The 21,421-nt window shown below is 43.3% G+C and overlaps 1 protein-coding gene across 1 annotated transcript in view; it reads right to left on the bottom strand.

Annotated features, from left to right (window-relative positions):
- Positions 1–7,180, bottom strand: part of MYD88 (MYD88 innate immune signal transduction adaptor) — a 54,505-nt gene extending 47,325 nt beyond the window's left edge. Inside the window, exon 1 of the mRNA XM_069211066.1 lies at positions 6,902–7,180. The gene's annotated coding sequence lies outside the window, so the exon portion shown is untranslated. The remainder of the gene's footprint in view (positions 1–6,901) is intronic.
- Positions 7,181–21,421: the final 14,241 nt, after the last annotated feature.

The raw sequence follows: 21,421 nt of genomic DNA, 5'->3' as shown, positions 1-21,421 counted from the left end.
GGACTCTGCATCTGAGGCAGAGGAGGAAGTGAGCGATTCTGGCAGTGAGTTTTCTGTCCGAGAGTGTTCTGATGAGGGAGCTACTCTCAGTGCAGATGAAGGGCCTGTGTTAGAGGGGGACAGTGATGTGCCAAGAGTGCAGCAGCCTGGGGCTGAAGGGTTTCCCATTAGAAGACCTGACACCTGGATTGCCCCAAACATGGAGCAGCCAGTTACCTGCATTTACTGGTCTCCCAGGGTGTAGAGTCAATACGGAAAACTTTTTCCCTGTCGATTTCTTTCACTTGTTTATGGACGATGTATTTTTGGAAGAGATTGTGGAGCAGACTAATTTGTATGCAGAGCAATATTTGAGGGACAACGTTGCCAGACTAAGGCCACAGTCTAGAGCTACTCAGTGGGTTCCCACATATCTGGAAGAGATGAAAACGTTTTTAGGTTTGACTTTTTTGATGGGGTTGATCAGGAAGCAGTCACTGGCTTCTTATTGGTCTACTAGTCCCTTGATGGCAACGGCTATATTTCCTGCAACTATGACACGCAATCGCTATTTGCTTCTTCTTCGTATGCTGCATTTTGTAGACAATGCTTTAGCCTTGCCACAAGATCACCCTGATTGTGACCGTCTTTTTAAGATTAGGCCTGTCCTTGATCATTTTGTAGATCGGTTTTCAGAGGTCTATGTTCCAGGCAAAGAGATAAGTGTGTACGAGTCTTTGGTCCTTTTCAAGGGTCGTTTAGTTTTTAAGCAGTACATTCCTAGCAAGAGGGCACGGTATGGGATCAAATTGTATATGCTGTTAGAAAGCAGTACAGGATACGTGTATAATTTCCAGGTCTACACTGGTAGGGATTCCAGTATTGACCCTCCTGGTTGTCCGGCCACTTTTGGAGTTAGCGAAAAAATTGTGGGAGAGCTTGGTAGATGACTGTTTAACAAAGGTCACCATTTGTACGTAGATAATTTCTATACTGGAGTGCAGTTGTTCAAGGAGCTGTTTAGAGTGGACACTGTTGCTTGTGGCACAATCCGTTCTAACCGGAAAGGCTATCCAAGGGAGCTTGTCGGTAAAAAACTTGGGGGGACAGTGCATTGCCTTGCGGAATAATGAGCTGCTAGCTTTGAAATTTTCAGACAGGACGGATGTGTACATGCCTTCTACCATCCATGATGGGAGTATTTCCCCTATGACTGTTTGGGGTCAGATTGCGGAAGTGCGCAGACCTGCGTGTATTTTGGACTACAATAGACACATGGGTGGTGTTGATAGAGTAGATCAGAGGTTGGAACCTTACACTGCTCTTCGTAAGTCCTATGTGTGGTATAAAAAGTTGGCCCTACATTTATTTAATTTGGCAACTTTTAATGCTTTTATTGTGTTCAAGGATTGTTCACCTGAGTCAAGCATGACATTTGTTAAACTTCAGGAGTCAGTGATAGAGAGCCTTATTGTCGTGGAACAGGCAAGAGTTCCTAGAGTAGAAGTGGTGGAGGATGTGGCTAGATTGAAAGATCGGCACTTTCCAGATCACATTCCTCCCACTCCCAAAAAAAAGACATGCCCACAAAGAAATGTAGAATATGTGCCCAGAGAGCAATCCAGAGGGACAGCCGGATCTACTGCCCCGACTGCCCTTCAAAGCCTGGGCTGTGTGTGCCTGGCTGTTTTAGAAGTTACCACACCAGGAAAAACGTTTGGGAAATACCGTGAGCGTAAACTGCCTATTTTATATTTTCAAATGTTCAGTTTCACGGTTGGCATTACGGTCATGTATTTAGTTAGAGCTTTTGTGTTTGTAGTTTTGTACTTATTTTATAATTAGTTAGTGGTTTCTTTGTTGTTTATAAACAAAAACAAAAAAAGTGATGGCGGTGTGCGTGGGGTGGCGCTTGGCTGGCGGTGTGCGTGGGGTGGCACTTGGCTAGCGGTGCCAGCCAAACGCCAGTCCACACACTCATCAGCTGGTGTGATTGCTGTATCAGGCATGTGGGTGTATGAAAGTGATGGGCCCTTGACTGGCGCAGTCTGTCAATGCGAGTGTTGTAATGTGCTGGGCCCGTGGCTGGCGGCGTGAATGGTCTTGTGCATGTCATGTATGAAAGGTGTGTGAATGGACTGTAAAGCGGTTGTTGCCTTGCCGTGGCTTTACAGCTCACGAGCTGTGATTCATGGGTTCCGTTTTTTGGCCTTTCAGTTATTAACAGTGCATTTCACTTTTATGAAATCTCTTGTTAATAAAATTTGATCTACTGAACCATCACTCACCCTCATGCCAAATCCAACCACTATTTGTGGTAAAAATTAAAAAAGCTGCTCCGCTGTAATTAGGCGTCGCAGCACACTTCTGACACGCTAGGTGTCTCAGGTGGGACCCCGATGATGAAGCATTCCACCAACTTGGTTGGTGGGTGAGGGTTTTTTTCACATAACCTAAGTGCGTTTCTTTTCACAATTTTAGTGTTTGGCACATCACAGACGTATGTGGATACACCAAAATGATATATTACAAAACTACCTGTGTTTGGGGGCACCTATGTTTTTAGTCCTGGGGCAGCCTTCATCTAGGGAAACATACCAAACCCAGACATTTTTTTTAAACTAGACACCCCAAGGAGTCCAGGGAGGTGTGGCTTGCGTGCATCCCCCAACACTGTCTTACCCAGACTCCTCTGCAAACCTCAAAATTTGCTTTAAAAAAGCATATTTTCCTGACTTTTCTTTGTACGATCACCGCTCCAGCACAAAATTCCTCCTCCCCAGCGTTCCCCTCAGTCTCCCAAGTAAAATTACACCTCAGTTGTGTGGGTCCCCAAAGCAGAGTCAGCCTAAAGATGTATAAAAGAAGAATATGTGCTTATCAACTCGCTGTGCTATCCCCATAATCTCTACAAGTTTGTGGCCTTTTTCTGTTGCAGGCACCTGGCCCACCCAGTGAGGTATCATTTTTATCGGGTGACTTGGGGGAACTCTGGGTGGAAGGAAATTTGGGGCTCCTCTCAGATTCCAGAACTTTCGGTCACCGAAATGTGAGGAAAATGTGTTTTTTTGAGCCAAATTTTGAGGCTTGCAAAGGATTCTGGGTAACAGAACCTGGTGAAAGCCCCACAAGTCCCCCCTCTTGGATTCCCCAAGGTCTCTAGTTTTCAAAAATGCACAGGCTTGGTAGGTTTCCCTAGGTGCCAGCTGAGCTAGAGGCCAAAATCTACAGGTAGGCACGTTGCAAAAAACAGCTCTGTTTTCTGTAGAAAAATGTGATGTGTCCACGTTGTGTTTTGGGGCATTTCCTGTCGCGGGCACTAGGCCCATCCACACAAGTGAGGTACAATTTTTATTGGGAGACTTGGGGGAACAAAGAATAGCAAAACAAGTGTTATTGCCCCTTGTCTTTCTCTACATTTTTTCCTTCCAAATATAAGAGAGTCTGTAAAAAAGACATCTATTTTAGAAATGCCCTGTAATTCACATGCTAGTATGCGCACCCCGGAATTCAGAAATGTGCAAATAACCACTGCTCCTCAACATCTTATCTTGTGCCCATTTTGGAAATACAAAGGTTTTCTTGATACTTATTTTTCACTCTTTATATTTCAGCAAATGAATTGCTGTATACCCGGTATAGATTGAAAACCCACTGCAGGGTGCAGCTCATTTATTGGCTCTGGGTACCTAGGGTTCTTGATGAACCTACAAGCCCTATATATCCCCGCAACCAGAAGAGTCCAGCAGACGTAACGGTATATTGCTTTCAAAAATCTGACATTGCAGGATAAAGTTACAGAGTAAAACGCAGTTTTTGTCACCTCAATTTCAATATTTTTTTATTTCAGTTGTTATTTTCTGTAGGAAACCCTTGTAGGATCCACACAAATTACCCCTTGCTGAATTCAGAATTTGGTCTACTTTTCAGAAATGTTTAGGTTTCTGGGATCCAGCATTGGTTTCACGCCCATTTCTGTCACTGACTGGAAGGAGGCTGAAAGCACAAATAAATCGTAAAAATGGGGTATGTCCAAGTAAAATGCCAAAATTGTGTTGAAAAATTGGGTTATCTGATTTAAGTCTGCCTGTTCCTGTAAGCTGAGAAGCTGGTGATTTTAGCACCGCAAACCCTTTGTTGATGCCATTTTCAGGGGAAATAACACAAGCCTTCTTCTACAGCCCCTTTTTCCCATTTTTTTTTTTTAAACTAAATTTTCACTGTATTTTGGCTAATTTCTTGGCCTCCTTCAGGGGAACCCACAAAGTCTGGAAACCTATAGAATCACTAGGATGTTGGAAAAAAAGGACGCAAATTTGGCGTGGGTAGCTTATGTGGACAAAAAGTTATGAGGGCCTAAGCGAGAACTATTCCAAATAGGCAAAAAAAGGCCTGGCACAGGAAGGGGAAAAGGCCTGGAAGCAAAGGGGTTAAAAGCTTTGTGTTTAAGTTTTTTATGCCTTTCACCTCAAAACTAAAGAAACATGTCTGTACTATCACAAGCCACTCTGAAATGCATATATTTTTTCAAAACAATCAACCCTCCAAAATAATCTCAAGCTTTTAGGTTTTGAGGTCAATACCTCAAGTGCAAATTAGCTGGGAAATGCAAACACAAAGAGGTGGGCAGGCCAGACAATTGTTAGCAAGGGCTGAGCTAGAACCGTTAAGGGAAGAGGTCTGGCTTGACTCTAAGGGCACAAGCCAAGTCATTAATAGATTCAGAACGTAAATGTTGCAGCCAACATCATCTAAAAAAACATGATAGAGACTCTTTAAAAGAAGGTTATTTCCTGAATACTTCCGTTTCTCTTCAGTACAATATATGTGAACAAAAACCCTTTTAAATACAATTGCTTCCTACCTCCAACATACTGACGAGACTTCAATGAATGAACAAAGAGAGGTTTCTTGCTACCTTCGATGTATATACGGCCAATATTATTGTTGTATGTACAATGCATATACGGACAATATTATTGTTGTATATGGAGCAATACTATTGTCTATTAGACCATGTGTGTCATTTTTAGGTAGCATTCATCCTGAACTAAACTTCTTCAAGGTTGGTCCTAGATTCGACTCTCAGTTAAAATTGGGAGTAGGAAAGTCAAATGATTAGCATAAATCACACAATTTGGTCAAATGAAGAAGCTGACATCTGAACCAAATTTTCCGGTTAAACAGGGAGTAATTCAAACACTATATGTAGAGCTCCTTCTCTGTCCATTTACTAGCAACGGACAATGCTTTGAGTTTAATTATTATCTGATTCAGAAGATGTATAAAATGCCAAAACTACTTTCTTGCTCAACGTCAGAGAAAGGGGGCTTTTTTAAGTTAAAAGTGTTTCTTTCCTCTCACTCTACAAAAAGTGGACAGAGTCACCACCTCAACAACAGCATTTACACTGATTAGCAAAACGAGGAAGACTGACTCATTTCCCACGGGTCGTCAATGAGACGCTTGTGAATTACATCTCACACACAGCAGAAAAGAACCATTTTAGAATCTGAGCCGTCAGCTGTCAAGTGTCTACAGTTTTATTTTTATATTTTAATATTGTAATACGGCAGGGGAAATACCTCTATATTGGCTCGCAATGGCCCATTGGACTAGTGCCAGGCCATAACCAGGCTATCAGCCTGAACATTGCTTGACCTGCAGATGTTTACAAAAACAGTACCACGCCTGCCTATCTTCAGATACGAGTAGTCCTCTATAATAGTACCAAAGTGACCATTAACTTTTCTAGAATCTTCATGGGCATCTTGATTAGGCAAACTTTTTGTGATTTACCTACAGCTGTACTATATATTGCCCTGCTAAAGACATCCTCAGTTAGTTGGGGCATACCGGGCTTGTTGCAGACAGATTCCCAGTAGTGTGCCCAAGAAACAAGACCGTGTTATCTAAACTCGGCGATATTGGACCTAATCTATTCTACAGGCTTAGAAATTTACTGCACAACTAAGGGATTTCTTGCATTTGCCATATCAACCACCCCCTGCAGCATAATGTGCAGATTTCAACAAAAAAATAACCTTCATTCTTGTTTAAATTGATCAAACGTGACTAAAAACATACCAACTCATCGTTAGTTGCTGGTTTCATGTGTTAAAATAGGTAACAATAAGGTGAACTTTTTGCCTTATGAGTGTTGACTTCTGTTAAAATGACATCACGAAATAATGGTGCCACAAAATGTGGCACCTTATGCCACTTAATTTGCCTTCAATTGCCACATAATTCTGTCGTCCATTTCTCCATATTGGCTATGTAAATACTTTATGTATGTACACCGGTAAAGAGTTGCGGCTGATTGTAAAGTTTGACAGCAGTAAAAGACACTTTCAAAATCCTTCATCATTACTTTGACTTATATTTAATAACCGATCTGTCTTGTATTCCGTCACTATTAAAAAACGGACTTTCTGTAAAGCACTAAAAAGCACTGTAGCTAAAATACTGAACCGGGCTGGCGGCTTCAGCACCATGCCAAAAGAAACGACATAACTGCGCTTTTATTGACACTCCCGAACATTCAGTCTACTCTAAGCCAAGGTTGGTAATACAGGGGAAAATAACTTTTATTTTATGTTAAACATAATATCGAAAACGCAGAAAGAAAGATGAAAGCACCCGAGTACTATATAGATAAGCCAGGATTTCGAGTGTAACACTACAGTGGAATTTGCACTGATTCGTTAAAAGCAGTAAAGAATCGTTCACAAACGCTTCTTCAGGAGTAGCGCGCTATAGATATATATTCAGTTCCAATACATTACAACATAACACATAATAAAACCATGGCAAGAGACATATAAGATAAATAAATCAAATGCATTTAAAGCGACAGCCCTCTCAAAACTTGCGGCCTTTAGAAGACCTATATATTACATTTTCCTACTAGTGACCGTACCTGAGCTGCGGGATCAGCCCGTTTCGCCCAGGAACCAGGAAGCGTTTACCAATTTGAGAACCAAGCGTAGAGCAATACATCCTGCAACCAAGTTCTGTTTTTTTTCCGGGTTAATCCATATGAGAAGCAGGGGTGGGGGAGTTAACAAGACGCAAGTGCTCTGTTTTTCAGTGCATGCAAGTAAATATTTCTCCTGACTTTTGCAATACTTTAGGTATTTGTAGGAAGTTATGAGTTTGCAGGGAAAGTTCGCGTTGCTCCACCCTTCTATTCGCAAGTGGAATGACCCATCACACAGGAAGTTAGTTTACTGGCAGGCTGTCCCGCCTAGGAAGCTCATATTGTGTTGCTTAATACGTGACAGGGAAACGGTGGTTTTACTTCGTCACCACAAAGAAAGGGTTTTTGCGTGCTAATCTTTGCGTCATTGCCGTGATGTTATTTGTGCACTGGCGTTCTTAATTTAGTTGCAGGAATTCGATCGCACACACGAGTGATGACAGAGACTCCCTCTTCTAGCCAAAAAAGAAGTTATATATATTTTTCCTCTTAAAACTGCCTTCAGTCCAACGCAGTGTAATGAGGAAGTTATCGTCCCCCGATTTCTTCCAGGAAATCTCCTGCTTATTTTCTCCCAAATGATTAAAACAACAGTAGTGGACAACATTCTGACTGTGTTCGATAACAGTTCACAACTATCTTGAAAAGCAAACAATAGAGCTCTTAAATTTTCAAGTAACGTGAGGAACCCTTGATTTTAAGGGTTTTGTGTGTAGTGTGGAACAGAGGAGTCATTGCATAGTTTGAGGCGCTCTTATGTTTCCCAGGTTCAGGTGTAACTCAACATTTGCATTTTGGGATTTGTTGTCCTGGTTGACCCATTATAAAATCAGCACAAGTCACAGTCTCAAGGTGTAGGAAGATAGCCTCTTTCTAGCCTTGTTACCCCCACTTTTGGCCTGTTTGTGAGTAAATGTCAGGGTGTTTTTACTGTCTGACTGGGATCCTGCTACCCAGGGCCCAGTGCTCATAGTGAAAACCCTATGTTGTCAGTGTGTTTGATATGTGTCACTAGGATCCTGCTAGCCAGGACCCCAGAGCTCATATGTTTGTGGCCTATATGTGTTCCCTGTGTGGTGCCTAACTGTATCACTGAGGCTCTGCTAACCAGAACCTCAGTGTTTATGCCCTCTCTGCTTTCTAAAATTGTCACTGCAGGATAGTGACTAATTTTACCAATTCTCATTGGCACACTGGTACACCCATATAATTCCCTTGTGTATGGTACTTCGGTACGTACCCAGGGTATTGGGGTTCCAGGAGATCCCTATGGGCTGCAGCATTTCTTTTGTCACCCATAGGGAGCTCTGACAATTCTTACACAGGACTGCCACTGCAGCCTGAGTGAAATAACGTCCATGTTATTTCACAGCCATTTTTCACTGCACATAAGTAACTTATAAGTCACCTATATGTCTAGCCCTCACTTGGTGAAGGTTAGGTGCCAAGTTACTTAGTGTGTGGCCACCCTGGCACTAGCCGAGGTGCCCCCACATCGTTCAGGGCAAATTCCCCGAGCTTTGTGAGTGCGGGGACACCATTACACGTGTGCACTGCACATAGGTCACTACCTATGTGTAGCGTCACAATGGTAATTCCGAACATGGCCATGTAACATGTCTAAGATCATGGAATTGTCACCCCAATACCATTCTGGTATTGGAGGGACAATTCTATGATCCCCCGGGTCTCTACCACAGAACCCGGGTACTGCCAAACTGCCTTTCTGGGGTTTCTACTGCAGCTGCTGCTGCTGCCAACCCCTCAGACAGGATTCTGCCCTCTTGGGGTCTGGGCAGCCCTGGCCCAGGAAGGCAGAACAAAGGATTTCCTCTGAGAGAGGGTGTTACACCCTCTCCCTTTGGAAATAGGTGTGAAGGGCTGGGGAGGAGTAGCCTCCCCCAGCCTCTGGAAATGCTTTGATGGGCACAGATGTTGCCCATCTCTGCATAAGCCAGTCTACACCGGTTCAGGGATCCCCCAGCCTTGCTCTGGTGTGAAACTGGACAAAGGAAAGGGGAGTGACCACTCCCCTGACCAGTACCTCCCGGGGGAGGTGCCCAGAGCTCCTCCAGTGTGTCCCAGACCTCTGCCATCTTGGATTCAGAGGTGTTGGGGGCACACTGGACTGCTCTGAGTGGCCAGTGCTAGCAGGTGACGTCAGAGACTCCTCCTGATAGGTTCTTACCTCTCTTGGTAGCCAAACCTCCTTTTCTGGCTATTTAGGGTCTCTCCTCTGGGCTATTCCTCAGATAACGAATGCAAGAGCTCACCAGAGTTCCACTGCTCCAGGACACCTGCAAAACCGCAACAAAGTAGCAAGACGACTACCAGCAACATTGTAGCACCTCACCCTGCTGGCTTTCTCGACTGTTTCCTGGTGGTGCATGCTCCGAGGGCTGTCTGCCTTCACCCTGCACTGGAAGCCAAGTAGAAATCTCCTGTGGGTCGACGGAATCTTCCCCCTGCTAACGCAGGCACCAGAAGACTGCATCACCTGTCCTCTGGGTCCCCTCTCATCCTGACGAGCATGGTCCCTAGAACACAGGAGCTGGGTCCAAGTCTCTCCCACAGTCCAGTTGCCCGTCTGTCCAAATAAGGTAGAGGTAAGTCCTTGCCTCCCCACGCCAGACAGCAAACCTGTGTACTGAGTGATTTGCAGCTGCTCCGGCTTCTGTGTACTTCTCCAAGGATTCCTTTGTGCACAGCCTAGCCTGGGTCCCCAGCACTCCTTCCTGCAGTGCTCAACCCTCTGAGTTGGACTCCGATGTCGTGGGACCCTCCTTTTGTGACTCTGAGTTCACAGAACTTCCAAGTACCTGCTCCGGTACTTCTGCGGGTGCTGCCTGCTTCTGCGGGGGCTCTCTGAGTTGCAGAGCGCCCCCTCTGTCTCCTCCTCCAAGGGGTGACATCCTGGTCCTTCCTGGTCCCCAGCAGCACCCAAAAACCTCTACCACGACCCTTGCAGCTAGCAAGGCTTGTTTGCGATATTTCTGTGTGGAAACACTTCTGCAACATCCAGCACGCTGTGGGACATCTTCCATCTAAAGGAGAAGTTTCTAGCCCTTTTCATTGTTGCAGAATCTTCGGTTTCTTCCACCCGGAGGCAGCCCTTTTGCACCTTCATCTGGGGTTTCCTGGGCTTCTGCCCCCCCCCGGACACTATTGCGACTCTTGGACTTGGTCCCCTTCCTTTTCAGGTCCTCAGGTCCAGGAATCCGTCTTCAGTGTTTTGCTGGTGCTTGTGGTTCTTCCAGAATTTCCCTATCACGACTATTGTGTCTTTCTGGGGTAGTAGGGTAACTTTACTCCTACTTTCTGGGGTCTTGGAGTGGAGTATTTTGGACACCCTTACTGTTTTGTTACAGTCTCAGCGACCTTCTACAACTTCCCATAGGTCTGGGGTCCATTCGTGATTTGCATTCCACTTTTGGAGTATATGGTTTGTGTTGCCCCTAGACCTATGTTTGCCTATTGCATCCTATTGTGATTCTACATTGTTTGCACTACCTTTCTTACTGTTACTTACCTGTTTTGGGTTTGTGTACATATATCTTGTGTATATTACTTACCTCCTAAGTGAGGGTATTCTCTGAGATACTTTTGGCATAGTGTCACTAAAATAAAGTACCTTTATTTTTAGTATCTCTGAGTATTGTGTTTTCTTATGATATTGTGCTATATGATATAAGTGGTATAGTAGGAGCTTTGCATGTCTCCTAGTTCAGCCTAAGCTGCTTTGCCATAGCTACCTTCTATCAGCCTAAGCTGCTAGAAACACCTCTATTCTACTAATAAGGGATAACTGGACCTGGCACAGGGTGTAAGTACCACAGGGTACCCACTATAAGCCAGGCCAGCCTTCTACATTGGTGGTGCAGCGGTGGGATAATTACTTGTAACTGCTTTACCACTTTGTCATTTGGTGCTTTTCATAAGAAGATCATATACCACATAGTTCAGTATATGTACATTGAACCAAAACAGTTTACTTTTCTATTCTAAAACTTTTAACAAAGTTTCTGAAAAGTTTTGAAAACTTCTAAACGTTTTCCCAAAGTTTGAAAAAGTTTTTTTCTTTGTGCTTTCTTAAGTTCTAAAACTTTTTCTCTCACTATCCTTAAATCTTTTCTATCATGTCTTCAGTAGAGCCCACTCTCAAAACTGTTAAAGCAACATATGAGTGTTTGAACTATAAAAGTTTGAGGGGTCTCTGCCTGGATAGAGGTTTAAGTATAGGTAAGAATCCAACAAAAGAGTCTCTCTTTAACATGCTCATTGAAGATGACCAGAACGAGTCTGAGCCATCTCAGGAGAGGGTAGAAAAAGGGGAAGATTCCCAGTCAGACTCAGAGGAGTTCCCTGTAGAAGCTGGGGAGGGATCTTACAAAGTCCTGCCCCGTAGCAGGGCACCTAGTGACACTGGTAGTGTTAGAGGGTCACACATCAGTAGGACATCTTTCACTCCTAGAGGCCAGGTTACTAGGGTCCAGCCAGTTAGGGACAGGTCTCTCTCTGAAAATTCCCAAATGTCCTCTGTGTCCAAACATTCCCAACCCACCCACCCTGAGGATAACTTAATGGAAAGGGAACTCAGAAAGCTGAGGGTAGAAGAGACCAGACTGAAGCTTTAACAGCAGCAGCTGGCCTTAGATAGGGAATCTCTAGACATAGAGAAGGAAAGACAGAGATTGGGGTTATTTCCCCATGGTGGCAGCAGCAGTATTTCTGATAGCAATCTTGTTAGAGAGCAAGGGGGTGGGGATAAATCATCTTCTTCCTCTTCTTCACAATCCACACACATTAAAAAGCCTTGGTGCTATGTGTGTAAAAATAAAGGCCATAGGCCAGGGGATAAGTCCTGCCCAGGTAAACCCCCTGAGCCTACCACCACTAATACATCAAACTCTAGTGCCCCTAGCCGTAGTGGTAATAAAGGTGGGACTGCTGGCAACAGTCAAAATAAGGGTGTAGTTGGGTTCACTTATGGGTCTATCATAGAAACTGGGGTAGTCAGTCCCAAGACAGTTTCTGTCACACCTGGTGGCACTGGCCTTGCCACACTGGCTGCTTGTCCCCTTACAATGGATAAGTACAGGCAGACAGTTTCAATACATTGTGTTGAGGCTTAGGCCTACAGGGACACAGGTGCCAGTATCACTTTGGTGACTGAAAACCTAGTGTCTCCTGAACAACACATCATTGGACAACAGTACAAGATTATTGATGTCCATAACTCCACTAAGTTTCTTCCCTTAGCTATAATTCAGTTTAGTTGGGGTGGAGTTACTGGCCCTAAGTAGGTGGTAGTATCACCTAGCTTACCTGTAGACTGTCTCTTAAGTAATGACCTAGAGGCCTCAGGTTGGGCTGAAGTAGAGTTTAATACCCATGCAGCCATGCTGGGTATCCCTTAGGAATTGCTTCCTCTCATTTCAGCTGAAATGAAAAAGCATAGGAGAGAAAAAGGCCTGAAAACTCAGGATCCTTTTCCAACAACAGGTAAAAAGGGCATCAAAGTATTCCCTACCCACCATGCCATTCAGGATACCATTCCTATGATGGGAGATATCTCTCCTGGGGTGGCACCTTTACCAAGGGAACCATTAGCTGGCACAGCTGAACTCCCTGAGGTAGAAGTACCTCTCTGCACTGCCTCACAACACTTAGGACACCAACCCTGCCCTAGTGTGGAGCTCATAGGACAGCATCCCTGCCCTGCTCCAACTCAAGAGAAACAGCATCCCTGTTCTCTCTTACAGCCATATAGACAAAGATTTTGCCCAGCTATGGCTTTACTGAGACATCATCCCTGTCTTGCATTCTCATCACCTGATATAGGTCCAGTGGACAATTCCCGCTGCTCTAAACTTAAACAGACTAATAGGAACTCTGAGAATATGACTTCACATTGTTGGCTAGCTAAAAAACTTCAAATAGGGTGGTTTACATCCCCACAGGGAAGTAACCATATAGTGGATGATAAAGGGAGTAACCAATCTATTGCAGAGCTACTCTCCACTTATCACCAGACAATAAAGACTCAACTGGCCAAGGTTAGCCTTATTGTCCTTCGTTTGGGGGGGTTTGTGTAGGAAGGTAGCCTCTTTCTAGCCTTGTTACCCCCACTTTTGGCATGTTTGTGAGTATATGTCAGGGTGTTTTTAATTTCTCACTGGGATCCTGCTAGCCAGGGCCCAGTGCTCATAGTGAAACCCTATGTTGTCAGTGTGTTTGATATGTGTCACTAGGATCCTGCTAGCCAGGACCCCAGTGCTCATATGTTTGTGGCCTATATGTGTTCCCTGTGTGGTGCCTAACTGTATCACTGAGGCTCTGCTAACCAGAACCTCAGTGTTTATGCTCTCTCTGCTTTCTAAAATTGTCACTGCAGGCTAGTGACTAATTTTACCAATTCTCATTGGCACACTGTACACCCACATAATTCCCTTGTATATGGTACTTAGGTACCCAGGGTATTGGGGTTCCAGGAGATCCTTATGGGCTGCAGCATTTCTTTTGCCACCCATAGGGAGCTCTGACAATTCTTACACAGGACTGCCACTGCAGCCTGAGTGAAATAACGTCCACGTTATTTCACAGCCATTTTTCACTGCACATAAGTAACTTATTGTATTGTATTGTAATCGTATTTATATAGCGCTTACTACCCCTGACAAGGCGTCGAAGCCCTTTTCGGTGAGTAGCACGCTACTCTGGAACCCAACAAGAATTAGTGATGGATTAGTATCGGGAAATAATGAGTACAGTTTTAGTATTATTATGAGTTAATTTGAGCCGCGTATATGAGAGTTTGTTAGTTAGATTGACTGGAGTAATGGAGGGGTGGTGGAGGAAAGAAATCCAGAAGTGTTAATTGGGACTATATCCTTAATTTACTCAACCCAAAGGCTTGCGATGAGTAAAGGGGGATGGAGGAGGGAAGAGTATGTGGAAGGGTTAGGGAGAGCATAGTAGCTGGGTGAGATAATTGCGGGAGAATTTAGTAGGGTTGTGTGAGAGGTCACGGTAGTAGAGTGAGGTATGGTGAGTTAGATGTGGAAGCGGAGGGAAGAGCTTAGGCAGAGTTATTTAGGAGATGAAAGTAGTAGAAAGGATTTGGGATGAGTCAGAGTGAGAATGGAGGATAGTTTGATAGAGACATGACATATGATGATGGATAGATAAGTGTGATAAGATGAGAGCAGGAATTCATAGATATCTAGTATAACAACCCACCCAGGAGCCATGCAATGACCTATGAACATGCCAAGCACAGAAACAACATATACACACACATATATACATATAGTACAAGTACAAAGACTTTATTCGACTTTCAACAAGTCATAAAAGTAACAATAATTTACATTTTAATATACAATAAATAAATACAATAAATAGGCTAAAATCTTAATGGTTTACAATAATAAAAGGTCTAAAATAGTTCAGGTTATATTGCTACCCCCATGTGCTTTCTTGTGCTTAGTAAGGAGCATAAAAAATTGGCCAAGGTTCCACACATCTCTATGGATGATAGAACCTGGAGGCTTACGTACGCAGTACGACACTGAGGGAGGTTGATTATCCTTAAGAGCGGGGCTACTAGGCGCTTTCTTTGCTTGGCATACAGTTTGCAAAATAAAACCACATGGATTGTGGTTTGTAGTGACTTTGCGTCACAGGGGCAGGCCTTCAAGGTGGTGCTCCAATCATTCATGGTTGGGAAGGTTACTAGTCGATGGAATGTATCCAGCTTCAGTCTGGTGAGCACAAAACGATGGCGGGGGTTTATCACGTTCATCAGGTAAGGCTGGATAGCCTCCGTTGACAGGATTATTTGATTATGAATGACAGTGGGCTTTTTTGATTCAGCCTCCCATCGTAAGTCTTCTAAATATTTTAATGCCAAAGCGCTCAGGTCCTTCCTAGAGATTGTTTCCAGAAGAGCTGGATTTGTGTAAAAAGCTTTATTGCCCATGTTTAAAAAAAAAGTCATAATGTATTTTAGCCAAGGCACCCTTGTTGCGTATATAGATTCCATACAGTCGGTCAAGATGGCCTTATTTAGTTCAGTATGTTCCGAGGTCCAGATTTTGTGCCATAACAGTAAGGGTTGAATCTTTATCAAATCGGTAATAAAAGGGGATCCCAGTTCTGAATGAATTATGTAAGATGATGTACCTTTTGGGACCATCAGTAAATATCTTAAAAAGTCGTTTTCAACCGTCTATACTAGGTTACAATCAGTATGTCCCCAGATGCCGGACCCGTACGTGACTGCTGGGATGCACTTTGCTTTGTAAATTTTTATCATGTTTGGCGGAGTAATCCCCCCTATTCTTTTAGAAAAAAAACCTTATGGCCATCGTTGTTTTTAAAAGCTGGGCTTTTTTTGACTTCCTACAATTGGCCCAAGAGCCCTGATTGTCAAACATTATGCCCAGATAGGAAAAGGAACGCGCAGTTTCTACTCTCCCCTCCGCAGTTGTAATGTTGTAGGATTTTCCGCGTTTCACACCACAATTCAGAATGAATGTTTTTGAGTGATTGACAGTGAGACCCAGTTGTGACATGAATGTGATACAAGTAGTTAATAATTTTTGTAGGGCTAGCGGGGTCCTGGCCATTAGAACTGCATCGTCTGCATAGAGTAGAACCGGGACAGCGCGATTGCCTATTTGGGGTAGATCGTTGCAGTTAGTAGCCAATACGTTTTCTAGGTTGTTTATATACATCGAGAATAGGAATGGGGCGAGAACACAGCCCTGGCGCACACCTCTAAATATGCCAAAAGGGCGAGTACTCTCCCCCTTTAGGCCATACCTCACTCTTGCACTGCACCCTGAATACATGTCTCGTATAAACTGGATTATAGCTGGTTCTAACCCCAAGCTGGTTAAAATGTCCCATAACTTGTCGTGTAGTACACAGTCAAATGCTGATGATAGGTCAATAAAAGCCAGGTACAGATTACCTTCTTTGATCCTTGTATATTTTCCTATAATGATGCTTAGATTCAGGCTTTGTTCCACTGTCCCAATGCCTTTCCGAAATCCATATTGGACAGGGGATAAGACTCTTTTTTCTTCTGCCCATGTTTGCAATCTATTCAAGATAATTCTCCCTGCTAGTTTAGTTGTTGAATCCAGCAGCGAGATGGGTCTATAACAGGCTGGGTTGAGACGGTCACCTTTTTTATATATAGGAATTATATTAGAATCTCGCCAAGATGGTAGGGGACCTTGGGTGCAAATGTCCCTTAGTGACTGCGTTAGTACAGGGCCCCATAGGTGGATGTTGGCCTTGTATATATCTATCGGGACGCCATCGGGGCCCGGAGCTTTTCCTGATTTGCTTAGAGATATGGCTTCCTCTACCTCCTCAAGGCTAAATTGTGGGGTTATTAACGGGCGTGTGCCTTCCTGTAGGGCTTGATCATGTGCGGACAGTGTAGGGTTCTCTACGCTGACTCGCGCATATATTTTGGAGAAGTGTGCTATCCAATCTTCTTCGGATATCGCTATTTCCATTCTGGGGGGGTCTCTATCCCCAAGCATAGGTGCATTAATGGTTTTCCAAAAAAGAATATTATCTTTTGTGCGGCTAGCTGTATGAAGAGTTTCCGAAAAGGTTCTTTTTAGGGACATTTTCCTTCCCTTCATTGCTGCTTTGTATTCTTGTCTACACTTACGTATCTCGGATGAAGATCTTTTTGGGGCTTTTAGAGCTTTTTTCAGTTTCTTATGTGCTTGTGAGCAATTATAATCGAACCAACCGGTGGCCCTTTTTTTTCCCTGGTTACCCCTTCTGGTGGTTAGGGCTTTCTTTATAGATTGCATGATCAATATAAAGGCGTTCAAACGTCGCCCTGGGTCTATGTTCTCACTTAAACAGTCTGCGAAAGCGTACTTGCAGTTAATTAGTAGCTGTTTGAGGAGGAAGTCGGGGTCGATCTGTGACCATTTCAGGATGTATTTGTTATGTGGCGTTGACTCAGTATCATCTAACGGGGTGGGCCTGTCATCTCTATCAGGTGTTATGGGGGTTACTAGGAGGTTGAGGCTCTGGGGGTAGTGATCGCTAATTGCGATGTCATGCAGGGTATATTTCTTGAGGTAGTGTGAGAAATGGGTTGACATTAAGACATAATCAATCACAGTATTTGCACCCCTTCCATTGTATGTTGGATTAAACTTTGATTCAGCAGTGTGTAATTCATTTGTAAAGGATAAATTATGGGTTTGTGCGAGTAAGTTTAATGCGTCTCCTTGGGTGTTATGTGCAAAATGGAGACTTAAGCCAACGCCCTCAGAATCCCAGCCACAAACCTTGTCAGAAGTTTCTTTACAGGGGTGGACGTTGAAGTCACCTCCCCAGATCATGAAGATCTCCTGGCTGTTATTGGTGCTTGTTATTTTTTTAAGGTCATTACCCATCTCCGTTAGAATGTTGCCAAGCTCTCCTGGGATTGCATTATTATAAAAGTTAATGAGGACTAGGTGAGTCTTATGATCCAAGTTGCCCTCTATCATTTGATAGTATAGACTCGTGAATTTCATCTCTAAGTTTTGTAGTCGTAGCTTGTTAGAGATGTATGTGCATAGACATACATATACATACACACACACACATACACATGCAAACACACTTGAATACACACAAATATGCACATACAATACATAATTAGAACCATGGGTAAAATATACTTATTCAAACAGGTTTAAAGAGTGTGTGTGTATTTTATTGTTATGACATAGTAGCAATACATATTTTCTAAAGAACTATACATAACTAGAAATATACACATAATATGAAAAAAATATTTATCAACATAGGCATATGCAGTCCATAGTTGTTTGAATATGGTGGTTATGAAGGAAAGAGACAACTCTTGAGTAGTTTTCTGGAGACAAGAAAGTTATCTGTGGTTCTTATAGTTGGGGGTAATGAATTCCATAGTTTGGCTGCTTGAACGGAGAAGGATGTACCACCTATAGTCTTTTTCTTGTATGGTGGTGTTCTAAGGCGGGTGCCAATCTTGAGCGGAAGTTTCTTTGTTGGATGTATTTGGTTATTTTGTTTCTGATAAAAAGCGGTCCTGTTCCATGAATAGCTTTGTGGGTGATACAAAGCAGCTTGAAAGTGCAGCTTCTGGCAACAGGTAACCAGTGTAGTGCTCCCAAGGCAGGGGAGATGTGGGCTTGCGGCTTTACATGTAATAGTAGCCTGGCTGCGGAATTCTGGATACGTTGTAGTTTCTTCATAATAGATAGAGATGATCCATGATGGAGGCCATTGGCATAATCCAGTTTGGATAGTACAAGCGAGATAGTAGCTTGCACCTTGTTTGGAAATCTGAGGTGGGGGAAGATGCGTCGTAAAGTTTTCAAGGTGATGAAGCTTGTTCGTGCTAATTTGTCCACTTGGGCATTCATAGTTAACTTGGAATCCATGGTGATTCCTAGGTTTTTAACTTCCTTGGATAATTGAGGAGGTGGTCCGAGATCGTCAGGCCAGATGCACAGAGGGTCATAATTTTTCCAGTCACCACATGTGAGAATTTCTGTTTTGGAGGTATTTAGTTTGAGATGGCTCCAGGTCATCCACTGATCAACGGCTCTGAGGCAACTGAAGATTTCTGAGTTTTCAATGTTTTTGGGGCATTCTAATTTAAGTAGTATTTGTGAGTCATCTGCATAGTTGTAGCATGTGAGATGGAAATCATTGATCAGTTCTGGTAAAGATATCATGTAGATGTTGGAAAGCAAAAGGTGAGATGATTGATCCTTGGGGGACCCCTGCTTTTGTGAGGTAGGGTTCGGACGAGAAGGGGGGCGAGTGGATGATATTAGATCTTTTTTGGAGATAGGAAGTAATCCAGTCGAGAGCAATCCCTTGTATGATGGATTTGTGGAGTCTTTGAATTAGGGTATTAAGGTCAACCGTATCAAAGGCAGCTGAGAGGTCCAAGAGAAGTAGTGCAGCAACTCCATTTCGGTCATCAACTGTGTTTTTAAGATCATCCCAGATTGCTGTGAGTGCCGATTCAGTGCTTCTTCCTGGGTGGAATCCAGTTTGGAAGTCTGAAAGTATAGAATTGTCTTCAATGAATTGTGACATCTGGGCGAATGCTGCTCTTTCTATCAGTTTGCCCAGGAAAGGTCCATTTGTGATTGGTCTGTAGTTGTTGGGGTCTTGCGGGTCCAGGTTTGCTTTCTTTAATAATGGTCGTATGTATGCTTTTTTCAGGTCTACAGGAAAAGTTCCTGAAGTTAAAGAGTTGTTGATGATTCTTCTTACAGGTGTGGCAACAGAAGTAGATAGAAGAATGTTCTTGAAGATTTGTGGTGGGCAAGGGTCAGAAGGGCAACCAGAAGTTCTGCTTGCTTTGACCAAATCCATAAATTCACCCTTGGATATTTGTTTGAAGGACTGTAGAGGTTGGGTTGGTTTATTCTTAGAGGGTATTTTCGGAAAGGGGTTGGTGCTGATGTTTTTCTTCTGTTTTAAATAGGAGTCCAATGTGTCTGCCTTGGTTGTGTAGTGAGTTGCCAATTTGTTTGTGAAATCTTGAGTAGTGGGATGACTTCCTTCCATGCATGTAGGTTTTCGAAATTCATTGAGAATTTTATAACATTCCTTGGTTGTAGATTGAGCATTTTGAATTCTGTCTGAGTAGTACCTTTTTTTTAGCTTTTTTGATTGATGATTTGTATATCCTGTTAAGTTTGTGTAGCTGCAGTTTGTCTTGACTGTTGTTTGTTTTGAGCCAGGTCCACTGCAACTTTCTGATTTGTTGCTTTATCTTTTTAAGTTCTGTGTTTCTCCAAGGTGTTGGTTTTCTTTTGTTGTGTTTAGTTTTTCTGAGTGGTATTAGGATATCAAAAGCTTCCTGTAACCACTCATAACGTTTTGGCACAGAATTAATTGTATCTAGATCTATGTTGGCTGTTAGTTGTGTTTCTAAGTCATCCAAATTGAGTTTGCTCCATGGTCGATAGGTGTATAAATGTAAGTAGTTGTGGGGTGTGTTGATTTGTGGAGTTGTATGTCGGAAAGTTATCAAATGGTGATCTGACCAAGTGATTGGCGTGATGCTATGAATAGTAACTCGTTCAGGCTTAGCAAAAATGACATCTAGTATGTGTCTAGCGATGTGTGTGGGATTGTGTACAATCTGATGTAGGTTCAATGCGACTAGGCCAGTGGTGATAGCTTTTGGATGGGGCATATTGGGTTTGTCAAACCAAATGTTTAGATCCCCAAGAATGCATAGGTTGGAGTATAATGTAATAAGGTTTGAGACTGTGTCTAGAAGAGCATCTGGGAATGTGGAGTTGTTAGGTGGAAGTCTGTAAAGGAGGAGAAAGTTACAGGAGGAAGTTGGAGTAGGGTGGCAACTGGTAAGGAGGGCTTCACAACCTTGTATGGAGATGTCGTGTGTTTTACTGAGGTTCAATGCCTGTTTGAATATAATAGCTAGTCCACCTCCTCTCTTGCCTATACGGTTTTGTGTGATGGTTTGATAGCCTGGAGGAATGGCTTCATGCAACACTGGGGCCATGTAATCTCCCAACCAGGATTCAGTTACGAATACTAAGTCAGGTTGTGTGTCTGTGAGCAGGTCGTAGATGTGGTGCTTGTTTTTTTAGAGTGATCGAGCATTTATGAGCTGGCAGTTTAGAAAAGGTGTGTTAGTGGTAGTGTTGTTTTGTTTAGGAGAAGGGTAAGTAGTATAATGTGAGCTTGAAGCAGGAGTGTTGCTGGTTGTGATAACTGTTTGAGGATCACAATAGTCTTGCTTTTCAATATAGTGTTCCTCTTCCAGCAGGTTAAGGAGGCATTTTGTTGGGTCTGTGTGTGTGGGTGGTGGACTTGGTGGCTTAGAGAGCCATGAAGAGTGTACTGTTTTTTGTAAAGTAGTCTTATTATGTAATAGACAAGGGGATGCGAGGTTGCTATGAGTGGCATGTTTTTTATTTTGTGTGCATTTGTTTAGTGTGGATGGAGTATGGGTTAGGGGTGGTGGAGGAGCATGTGGATCATGATGTAAGGATCTAAATTGTGCAATGGAGGAGAGGCGAGTGAATGAAAGTTGCTGGGTTGGGGTGCTTATGGTAGGTGTTTGTGAAGAGTGAGAAAGTAGGGGTGGAGATAGGATGGAATTTCTATTCTTTGTGTAGTCCTGAGGGTGGGAGTGGGTATGACGATAAGTGTAATGTAAGTTTGTGTTGCTTTGATGTGCTGATGTTTGTGGTCTGTATTGTTTTTGTGGAATAGTCACCTATATGTCTAACCCTCACTTGGTGAAGGTTAGGTGCCAAGTTACTTAGTGTGTGGGCACCCTGGCACTAGCCAAGGTGCCCCCACATCGTTCAGGGCAAATTCCCTGAGCTTTGTGAGTAGGAGGACACCATTACACGTGTGCACTGCACATAGGTCACTACCTATGTGTAG

The sequence above is a fragment of the Pleurodeles waltl genome, chromosome 10, assembly GCF_031143425.1.
Source record: "Pleurodeles waltl isolate 20211129_DDA chromosome 10, aPleWal1.hap1.20221129, whole genome shotgun sequence".
In the NCBI taxonomy this organism is placed as follows: Eukaryota; Metazoa; Chordata; class Amphibia; order Caudata; family Salamandridae; genus Pleurodeles; species Pleurodeles waltl.
The sequence above is the reverse complement of the archived record's forward strand: the minus strand, read 5'-3'. Positions and strand labels throughout refer to the sequence as shown.